Raw genomic sequence first — 12,143 nt, 5'->3', positions numbered from 1 at the left:
CATTAATGAAGGTCCTGCTTGATCAGGTTCTCCTCATGGATTAAGCAGTGGTCTGGCTCAAAATCTCTGAGAGTCCCCAGAGCCCTTTCTATACTTACAAAGTATTCAGATTGTTAAATGTGAGTACTGAACAACCTTCTGCGCCTGCCTTGGGTGTGTGGTTTCTTCTATTTGCTAAAACTGTGACTGTGAAGAGGCGTCAACATAGTTTCACCTAGAATAACTAAAAATTGGCTATTACAGTTATTCAGATAAAAACTGATTGTGAAGATTTTGGACCCCAGTGTGGCACACACACTACATACATATACACATATGCGTACAGTGAATATGTATACATACATGCGCACACACACAGGTATGTATTGTTTTGTTTTTCGAAACAGGGTCTGTGTAGCCCTGGCTGTCCTGGAACTCACTCTGTAGACCAGGTTGGCCTCTGGGCACTGGGATTAAAGGTGGGCAGCACTGCTACCAGTTTTTTTATTGTCCTTGTTGCTTTTGTTTTTTTTTTTTTTTTTTTTTGAGGTCTCTCTACACAGCTCTGACTGTCCTGGAACTCAATATGTAGACCAGACTGGCTCTAAACTCACAGATATCTGCCCACCTCTTCCTTCTGGGATGAAAGGCATAAGCCAAAATTTATATTGTATGATATAATGTAAAAATCCCTTTAACAGAAAATTTTTATTTCTAGGAATATTTCTAAAGAAATACTTGGAAGCTGGGCATTGTGGTGTGTGCTTTTAATCCATTCTTGGGAGGCAGAGGTAGGAGTTTGAGGTCAGCCTGGTTTGCATAATGAGTTCTAAGCCAGCCAGAGATACATGATGCTAGCCGTTAATACATTTGCTGCTCTTTCAGAAGACCCAAAATGTTTCCCAGCACCTATGGGAGGCAGCCAACAACTATCTATAACTTCAGTTCCAAGAGATCAAATTGTTCTCTTCTGGGCCCCATGAGTATGTGTGTGAGAGCATGCACTGCATGTGCACTCACGCGCGCACACACACACCTGTACTCACACTGACACACATTAATGAATAAATAAAAATTTTTAAAGTTAAAAAGAAAGAAACACTTGGAAACTGGACCTTGGAAGTGGAAGCAAGAGTCAGTATTTTAAGGCTATCCCTGAATGTGAGACCCTATGTTAAAACAAAACAAAAACTTGGTATGCTATCTATAATACTGGGGTTTTTTGTTTGTTTGGTTTTGGTTTTTTGAAACACAGGGTTTCTCTGTGTGGCCCTAGCTGTTCTAGAACTAGCTCTATAGACCAGGCTGGCCCTGAACTCAAAGAGATCCATCTGCCTCTGCCTTCTAGTTGCTGGGTGGTGTAGGAGGTACTTCTGCATTTGTGCTGATTTCATTGGTTGAATAAAGAAACTGCCTTGGTCTTTCAGTAGGGCAGCCTTTAGGTGGGTGGAGTAGACAGAACAGAATGCTGGGAGAAAGAAGGCAGAGAGAGAGAGAGAGAGAGAGAGAGAGAGGGAGGGAGAGAGAGAACACGAAGCTGCCAGGCCAGACATGCTGAATTTTCCCCTGTAAGCCACGGTCTTATGGTGACATACAGATTATTAGAAATGGGTTGAATCAAGATGTGAGAGTTAGCCAATAAGAGGCTAGAGCTAATGGGCCAGGCAGTGATTTAATACAATTTCCGTGTGGTTATTTTGGGGGTTAAGCTAGCTGGGTGGCGGGACGTGGCCCCCTCCTCATACTACAGCTGGGATTAAAAAATGAGCAACCACTATCCAGCAATAACACTGTTTCTAATATTAAAACCTAGAAATAGCCAGGTGTGGTGACACACTTCTTTAATCCTAGAACTCAGGAAGCAGAGAATAACCAAACTTGTACACAATCCTTTGAAACCTTTTATAGGGACATCTACTATATAGTATTAACGTGGAAAATCTTGGAAATTAAACAATTTTTTGTTTGTTTGCTTCTGTTTTGTGTTTCAAGACAGGGTTTCTCTGTGCAGCCCTGGCTGTTCTAGAACTCACTCTGTGGACCAGGCTGGCCTCAAACTCACAGAGATCCACCTGCCTCTGTCTCCCAAGTGCTGGGATTAAATGAATGTGTCACCACTGCCCTGTCAAATTTTTTTAAAATTCTTTAAAACTCTCACCGTTTCAGCTGGGCACTGGTAGCATTAATCCCAGCACTTGGGAGACAGAGGCAGGTGGTTCTCTGTGAGTTTGAGGCCAGCCTGTCTATGAAGAGAGTTCTAAAACAGGTAGGACTAAACAGAGAAACCCTGTCTGGGGAAGAAAAAAAAAATCTCACTTTAAAAAAAGTATATTTTAAGCATGTATTACTTTTATAATTTAGATACCACACAGCCATTTCTTTTTTTTTAAGATTTATTTATTTATTATGTATACAACATTCTGCCTCCATGAATGCCCGCACGCCAGAGGAGGGCGCCAGATCTCATTACAGATGGTTGTGAGCCACCATGGGGTTGCTGGGAATTGAACTCAGGACCTCTGGAAAAGCAGCCAGTGCTCTTAACCACTGAGCCATCTCTCCAGCCCCCACAGCCATTTCTTTAACAGAAAATTTAAGCCCTTCTAACTAAAAGCAACTGTGGTATGGAGCCTTGCTACATCAAGCGTGATCCTTAGACCAATTGGACTATCTTCTGGATGATGGTCAGGAATGTAGAGTCCTAGGCCCCATCCCATACCTACCAGTTTCTCCCATTTAACAAGCCTTCTCTCAGGTGATCTGAACATGTTGAAAACTTTGAGGATCACTAACTCACTACCAGTTCAAGAGCCACTTGACAAAAGGGGAAGGAGTTGGAGAAATAGCTCACTTGGTAAAGTGCTCACCTTGCAAGCATGAAGACCTGAATTCAGCAACCCCCTCCCCACCCACACCCACTCCTTTCCCCCCTCCCTCCAATCACATTAAAAGCATCACCAACAACAAAAACAGGTGTGGTGTCACATATAGGTGTAATCCCAGCACTGGGGAGGGAAAACCATGCAAATCCCTGGGGCTAGTTGGGAGTGTGTAATGTAGCTAGCCTAGCCTACTTGCCAGTTCCAGAAAGAAAAAAAAGGTGGAAGCTGTTAGAGGAATGACACACATGCGAGGACATGCACATGCTCACACGCACACACAGAAGCTGAATAACTTGTAAAATTTTCTTAATGTATATTAAAACATTAAACACAGTATTTTGAGATTTCTTGAGTTATAAAGAGATGTGAAATTATAAACTGCTCTAAGATATAAAAAATGACTAATTACTTACTGATCCTTGGTTATGTTGGTGTTGGTGTGGAGCAAATGTTCAGCTAGACAGGATTTACACAGTATTCTCAAGGCCTCGAGTTTCATCTCCAGTACCAGAAGAGGGAGGAGAAAAGGAAAAGAGACCAATACTAAAAACTTAACAATTAGGCTGGAGAGATGGCTCAGTGGTTAAGAGCACTGCCTGCTCTTCCAGAGGTCCTGAGTTCAATTCCCAGCAACCACATGGTGGCTCACAACCATCTGTAATGAGGTCTGGTGCCCTCTTCTGGCCTGCAGACATATACACAGACAGAATATTGTATGTATAATAAATAAATAAATAAATGATTTAAAAAAAAAACTTAAAAATTCACTAATCAATAATGCAGTAAATGACTCAAAGATGATGCTTCCACCACATATCTTAGAGCCACTTAGGAAATGGGATATGGGGTGGAGGAATGGACCCTCGACGCTTCTGAAGAGGGTATGAGAGTAAATGTGGACGTCGGCATTTTGTTCTATACATTTTATGATTCATCAGTTGTATTTTTTTTCTCAACAAAGTGCTACAGAACCATACAGCTGTTCAACATATCTAAAGAAGGGTGGAATCTTGAGAATGGTACATCCATGCCTATGACCCTAACATTTGAGAGGCTAAATAGGAGGGTTGCTCAAAGTGTGACGTCAGCGTGGGCTACATAGAAAGGTCCCATCCACAAAACAAAACAAAAAAATTACAGATATTTGGACCTCATCCTATCTAATGAAGCACCAAAGAATTAGCCTAGTTTAAAGTCGCTTCCATGGCAGATCTAAGCTGGAGGAAAAGGTAGCAAGCAGTCAGTAGTAAGTTAAGGTACTCTGGCAGCAGACTCAACTAAGCACTTCTTACCCACCGCTCATTCCAGATACAGAGAAAAAAGATCCAGAGTCACTACTGAATCCCTGTGTCATCAGTGCTGTCACGTCCTGTCCCCACCCCACCACTCCAGTCCCTGGTGGACCCCAGAATCTTTTGCAGGCTAGCAAGCACTCTGCCACTGCGCTACAGTCCCAGCCCATCACTGCTGATTTCTGATGGCTATGTCTAGGTAGTAGCACCATTTCTCTCACCAGTGGCTGGATCCCCAGGGACATGTGTCACCAGTATCATTATTAGGACCCTTTTCCCCTTTTGGAAGCTGTTGTAGGAAGGAACATTGTGGGGGACAGCGCAAGGCTGCCTTCCAGGGCTCCTAGCTGACTACTCCCACCTATTTCCTTCCAGCACAGAATGTGCTAATCACAAAAACACTTCACAATGACTTGCTTGTCACAATCCCCCTCATAAAACCTAATGTGCATCCGAATTAACAACTTCTTTGGATACTGCGATTAAAATTTAGGCTCTGTTTTCAAACTAAAACTTAATCTGCTTTCCTTTGAATGTTCCTTAAGGAAATGATCTTTTTCACAGTATCATGTAAGTTTAAATACAGCATAAATTCTACTAAGGGGAAAGACTCAGGGACCAATTTGATTATCAATTTTATTGTATGTATACTATCAGCTAACATAACAAATTTTCCTATAGTAAGAGAAATCAAAAAGTTTAGCTTTGATTTAATCCTACTTTAAAATATTTTTATTGCTGGGTGGCAGTGGCACTTGCCTTTAATCCCAGCACTTGAGAAGCAGAGGCAGCTGGATCTCTGAGTTCTAAATTCAAGGCCAACCTGGTACACAGATAGAGTTCCCGGATAGCCAGGGCTATATAGATAAACCCTAACTTGAAAAACCAAATATATATTTAATTTTGCGTGTACAAATGTTTTACCTGCATGTTCACCAGTGTACTGTGTGCATGCTCGGTGTCATGATGGCCAGAAGAGGACATCAGATCCCTTGGAACTAGAGAAATAAAGATGGCTATGAGCTGCCATGTGTGTGATGGAATTCCAACCCTTGTCCTGTCTAACTGAACAATTTCTCTAGGCTCTTAATCCTATTTTTAACCTTTCTACCTATCTGTCAAACAAAAGATTGCCTCAAATTTCACACACATAGAGTTAATAATGAATTTTAGATCCTCTGGAGGAGTCCAAAGATACATAACAACACATTTTCCAGACATGGCGGCAAATACCCCAAATCCCAGTACTTGGGAGGTAAAAAGTGGATCAGAAGGTTCAAGGCCAATCTGAGCTACAATAAAAACCAAAAATGCCAAAAATAAAAAATAAAAGTGCTATTTCAGGCGTGATGGTGCCCACCTTTAATCCCAGAACTCAAGAGGTAGAGGCAGACCTCTGAGTTTGAGGCCACCCTGGTAGAGAAAGCAAGTTCCAGGACAGACAGGGCTACACAGAGAAACTCTGTCTCAAAAAAACAAAATGAATAACAACAACAAAAAAGTAAAAGTAGAAATGGTAAAAGTGCTGGGTGGGGTTGTACTGTGATTCTAGTGCCTGAAGACAAGCAGGAGGTGGTTTGAGGGAAAAAAAAAATCACTCTGATTTCAGGGTCAGCCTGGGAAGCATTGAGTCCTTGTCTCATCTCTTCCTCCTACCCTGGGAGAGGCAAATGCCAACATAGACACCATTAAGTAAAAAAAAAAAAGTAACCAATATACAAAATTTGAAGAACCACTAACTTAGATGCCAGACATGGCAACACAATGTCTTCAATCCTAACACTTGGGAAGCTAAGATAAGAAAATTGAAAGTTCAAGGCCAGCCTGAACTACAATGAGTTCCAGAGTTCTATAACAGTCAAAGTTAGAGAATGAACTTGTTTTGGGGAGGAGTAGCCAACAATTATTTATTTCATTGAATGGTACTAGTTAAACATTACCTTAATACCATTTGAGAGAATGATGGCATCCCACCGAACAAACGAGGGTAAGACACCAGTGAGAGCCTGCACAGGCCACTCTCTAAATACAATCATGGTCCTCTTAGAAATGCATCTTTAGGTAAGACACCAGTGAGAACCTGCACAGGCCACTCTCTAAATACAATCATGGTCCTCTTAGAAATGCATCTTTAGGCTGTTATCACTGTTTGAACACCAGAGTACTTATACAAATGTGGATGACATAGCTAGTCATGACGCTCACTCTTGATTACAGTAAGAGTTACTGTAAATATGACATCTACAAGGCTGCTTCCAGCTTAACACTGCATACTATATTCATATTTCATACTATGGCATATTTCACTGTTAACTTTTCACTAGAAGAAACACATACACTAAAATTAAAAAATATAGTCTAGTAAACGTTATGCATATACTAGTAAGTCATTTGTCATCATTACCAAGTATTATGTACTGTAGTTATTGCATGAGACATAATTCTGTGTGACTGGCCTCACAGAGTGGTTTACACCAGCACCATCAAATATTACAGCAGTGTGTTATCCTATGAAGTTCAATTGTGCTCCATTATTATCTTATGAGATCAGCATCATCTATGTAGTCTGTGACTAACAAATATTCATTTTAACACTACTGTAAATAGCTTCTGTGACTGAGAGTTTCTTGTACACCTGAGAAGGAAGTACAAAGAGAAACTTATGAAGCCTTAAGAAGTAGGTTAATCCCAAATTCCAAGTCAGGAAATTACTTAACCTTTGACCCTAACTGCTTTCACCTATAAAACAAGGATGATACCAATAAAAAGGTACAGTAAGAAACAAATTTATTGTGGCTAAATTAAATTCTTCCACAACAAAACAAAAACAGTAAGTAAATTAGCTAATTAATTTCCACCCACATAACTTTTCCTTTCAGTTAATTCCTTTGGGGCATATAAGCAATTTAATTTAGCAAACATCTATATACTTATCTACTATTGTACAGATCTCTGACTGAACAGTGTAACAGACAGGTAACTTACACAGCTTACAGCTGCTTTCCTTATGGAGTTTAGATGTGGTCTGACATGGTAGCCTATGGCCATAGCTGCAACAATCAGGAGGCTGAGACAGGAGGATCACAGAAAGTTGGAGGTCAATCTAGTGTACAAACAAAACGAAAAAACAAACAAAACAAAACAAAACAGGGTGGGGTTCAAGAGAAAAAAACAACAACAAAAGGCCAGGTGTGGTGGTACATCTTTAATTCCAGTACTTAGCAAACAGAGACAGGTAGATCTATTTAAGTTACAGATCATAATGAATACCATCTAAAGAAGAAAAAAAGGGGGGCACATAAGCATCAGAGGTTAAGATAAACCCAGAACAAGTATGTCTTGTGTTTAAACCTAAGAGATCCCAGATCACTTTGGACATACTTCAGTAGTCACTTATCATTACAGATCACAAATCCTAGAGAGTGTGAACTTAACACCTAGCATGTGCCTGGAACTCAGCACACAAGTCAAAGGGAAGAAAGAAGGGAGGAGGAAGGGAGGAAAGGGCAAGAAGTCCAATGAAACATATGAGTTTAAAATCCAACTAGAGACATTTTACTTCCAAAACACAATTATTTACCCAAAGTTATTTTGGGAGTGGGGAGCAGGTACAGCCAAGGAAACATAACCTAAAAAAAGGAAATATCACATCTTTTTTCATTTTCATTTATTTAGTGTGTGTGCACACGTGTGCCTGTACAAGTGCCAAGTCTAGAGGAAAACTTGCAGAACTTGGTTCTCTCCTTCTACTGCATGGGTCCTGAGGCTCAAACTAAGGTCATCAGACTAACTTGGAAGCGAGTATCTTTACCTGCTACACCATTCACTGCCCCAAAGTCATCATTTCTTGAAAAGACTTCTTTCAAACTCAAAAACTGAAAGCTTATGTGGTGATGCCTGCTTGTGATTCAGGAGGATTGTTGTTAGTTCAAGGCCAAACGGGGCTACGCAATAGGTTCTATAGAGCCTGAACTACAGTGACACCTAAGATCCTACCAACTCTACCACTTCAGAAGGAGAAAATTATGACCTGCAAGACTACATATCCCCCAGAATATCTGAAAGCTAAGAATAATTTTTACAGTTTTAAAAAGTTAGAACAAAGCCAGGCGGTGGTGGCGCACGCCTTTAATCCCAGCACTCGGGAGGCGGAGGCAGGCGGATCTCTGTGAGTTCAAGGCCAGTCTGGTCTACAAGAGCTAGTTCCGGGACAGGCTCCAAAGCTACAGAGAAACCCTGTCTCGAAAAACCAAATAAAATAAAATAAAAAAATAAATAAATAAAAAGTTAGAACAACAACAAAAGATGTGGGATTAAGCATGTAACCAGAAAGACCACACTATTTATTTATTTTTTGGGGGGAGGGGGGATTCGAGACAGGGTTTCTCTGTAGCTTTGGTGCTGGTCCTGGAACAAGCTCTGGTAGACCAGGCTGGCCTCGATCTCCCAGAGATCCATCTGCCTCTGCCTCCCGAGTGCTGGGATTAAAGGCGTGCGACACCACCGCCCAGCCCGACCACACTATTTATTTACTATCAGTCTCTTTACGAGAAAATCTTGCCTGCCCCTACTATACTTTACGATGGCATTTTACATCTCACTAAATTAAATAACTTGGTGATTTAAAATTTACATGAAAGCCGGGCGGTGGTGGCGCACGCCTTTAATCCCAGCACTCGGGAGGCAGAGGCAGGCGGATCTCTGGGAGTTCGAGGCCAGCCTGGTCTACAAGAGCTAGTTCCAGGACAGGCACCAAAAACTACAGAGAAACCCTGTCTCGAAAATCCAAAAAAAAAAAAAAAAAGAAAAAAAAAGAAAAGAAAATAAAATTTACATGAAGCCGGGCAGTGGTGGCGCACACCTTTAATCTCAGCACTTGGGAGGCAAAAGCAGGTGGATCTCTAAATTTGAGGCCAGCCTGGTCTACAGAGTGAGTTTCAGGACAGCCAGGGCTACACAGAGAAACCCTGTCTCAATCAACTCCCCCCCTCCCCCACCCCGTAAAAAAAATTTACACATCAAGGCCATTTGAGCTTTTTTTCCATTCTCTCTTTCCTGCCTAGTCTTCAATGTACTAGTCAATTTCTTTACAGAGAAATAACTCTGCAAATATTACAATATCCTGGTAAGATGGGGTAGGAGGTTGATGATGTCCATTTTTGTTTAAGGGGTATTCTAAAACAAGCATTTTTTTCTAACAAGTTTAAGTTCCATATGGCTGAGCTGACTGGGCCTATGTTAAGCAAGGCCCACAATTTACACCAGTTGCTGACATCCAATATTGGGGGGAAGGAAGGAGACCACTGGTACCCAGGGCTAACTCTCGGTAAACTTTACTAGTCCCAGGCTGGAATAACACACACCTAACTTTTACAAGAATAAAACAGGTATGAAAAGATGACTCAGAACTTACTACATAATTTCACATATCAGAAAGATACAATGAGGAGCTGGAGAGATGGCTCAATGATTAAGAGCACTTGCTACTCTTGCCGAAGACTAGGGTTTAATTCCTAAAACCTGCATGGACGTTCACAACAATCTGTTATTCCATTTCCAGAGGATCAGACTCCTTCTTCCGGCCCTCTCACAGGCACCAGGCATACATGGGATACATATACATGCATGAAAGGAAAACATTCAGACATATAAAATGATATAATGGCCCCATTTAAAGACTTGGGGGGGCGACAAGATGGTAAAGATACATTGGGACTCACTTGATGGAAGGAGTGAACCGACTCTCACAAGTTGACCTCTAACCTCCACACATATGCACACAAAATAAATAATGTATATTTTTCAAAGACCTTAAAAAATAAAGTAAAAAGAATCCCCAAAACTCCAAGGGCAAAGAAGATGGTGCAACCCAGCAAGTATTAGGTGAGTACTAAGTAATAATAATATGGAAGTATTGAGCCGGGCGGTGGTGGCGCACACCTTTAATTCCAGCACTCGGGAGGCAGAGGCAGGCGGATCTCTGGGAGTTCGAGGCCAGCCTGGTCTACAAGAGCTAGTTCCGGGACGGGCACCAAAGCTACAGAGAAACCTTGTCCCGAAAAACAAAACAAAAAAAAATAATAATAATACGGAAGTATTAAGACAACCTGGAAGTCAGAGAAGTGGAACAAACCTGCAGGCCTAACATGAGAAAGAACTGAGCTTTCGTTTCAGCACAATTAGTAACGTGTTATGGGCAAATTGCTGAAACCATCTTCAGAGACAATCAGTAAAGAATAAAACATCCTGCCTTCCTAGACTAACACAGAAAAGCTAGAAGTCTACGGTACTTGAAACTACCAAAACCTAAACACAGTTTCACTCAAAACTTTGAGACCAGCCGGGCAATGGTGGCGCAGGCCTTTAATCCCAGCACTCGGGAGACAGAGGCAGGTGGATCTCTGTGAGTTCGAGACCAGCCTGGTCTACAGAGCTAGTTCCAGGACAGGCTCCAAAGCCACAGAGAAACCCTGTCTTGAAAAACAAACAACAACAAAAAAAAAAAAACTTTGAGACCGTAAATGAATAAACGTATCTAGAAAAACTCAGAAATCAACACTCTCAAGTGATGAAAGTATAAGACATAAAATAAGAGAGGGTTTATATGGATTATCATGTAGAATATGACTATCTATAATCTATCTTTCATTAGCAGAAACACCATTTTAAAGTTCACTATTTTAAGGAAGTCAATAATCAGTATCACTTTGGTACAATGAATCCACTCCCACATCCTACATGAGACCAACTAGAAATGAAAACTTGTTCTATACCAGGAGTCCCCAACAGTTAAGCTCCCAAAATGTAAACCTATGAACTTCAGATTGTAAAGACATTCAATACTTTTTTTATAAGATGTTAACACATGGCTTTAGGCAGCACTTGACAGGCTGAGGCAGGATTGCTGTGGGTTCCAGACTGGCCTGAGATATAGTGAAAGCTATCTCAAGAAACAAACAAGGAACCGGGCGGTGGTGGCACACGCCTTTAATCCCAGAGGCAGGTGGATCTCTGTGAGTTCGAGGCCAGCCTGGTCTACAGAGCGAGTTCCAGGACAGGTTCCAAAGCTACAGAGAAACCCTACCTTGAGAAACAAATAAAGATTCATTCCCTGGCATCTTCAGACAGCCACAGTTCTACTGGGGATGGAGAGATGGTACAGTGGTTGAGAGCACTTGTTCACAGAAGACCCAGGTTCAATCCCCAACACCCATATGGTGGCTCACAACCATCCATAAATCCAGTTCAGGGGATCCAACATTTTCCGGCCTCAAGGGCACTGCATACATGTGCTGCACAGCCACACACACACACACACACACACACAAAATAGTAAAACTAAATTAAAAAAAAAAGAAACAAACAAGATGTCAGCACATCTTTATAGTAGTTTTATAATTTCCAATAATAAAGTCAGTTCCACAACATCAAAACAATCACCATACAAATACTTATGTCATTAATTACAACACCAGTTGGGACAGAGGCTGGGGGAGTTCCCACAATTCAAATTACTTAAGGTAGGGAAAATCAGCCCTGGAAAAGTGGCTCTGAAACCACTGGTATGCACTGCTAGAGTGTTAATTCTCACACAGGACTTGTTAAGCATTTATATAGCAGTTACGTTTGCCAAGTGCTTCATAATAATTTTATTAGCTGTTCCTAGTCCAAAACAACCCATGGAGAACTTAACTGAAGAAGAGGAACCTGGGCCCAGAGAGGAACCAAAGAAAACCAAGTTTACCCTGGAGGAAATAACACCATTTGCTTACACGCCAGATCCTCCTAAACACATTTATCTGCAGTAGGGATTTTGAAAAATTAATGAATATGGTAAGAATCAAAAAACAGCGCATTGAATCCGAACAAAATGTTAAAAGATTGTGTGTACACTTGTACTTGAGGCAACTTCAAGACTACATTACACAGACATAACTATAAGGAAGTAATAGTCTCCCGAATGACAGACAGGCTTAAAGAGCTAAACATT

The 12,143-nt window shown here is 41.2% G+C and overlaps 1 protein-coding gene across 1 annotated transcript in view; it reads right to left on the bottom strand.

The window, feature by feature from the left end:
* The window catches only part of Cbl (Cbl proto-oncogene), an 81,847-nt gene that overhangs the window by 68,551 nt on the left and 1,153 nt on the right, over positions 1-12,143 (bottom strand). The window lies entirely within an intron of this gene.

Source organism: Microtus pennsylvanicus, chromosome 3 (genome assembly GCF_037038515.1).
Source record: "Microtus pennsylvanicus isolate mMicPen1 chromosome 3, mMicPen1.hap1, whole genome shotgun sequence".
Lineage (NCBI taxonomy): Eukaryota > Metazoa > Chordata > Mammalia > Rodentia > Cricetidae > Microtus > Microtus pennsylvanicus.
The sequence above is the reverse complement of the archived record's forward strand: the minus strand, read 5'-3'. Positions and strand labels throughout refer to the sequence as shown.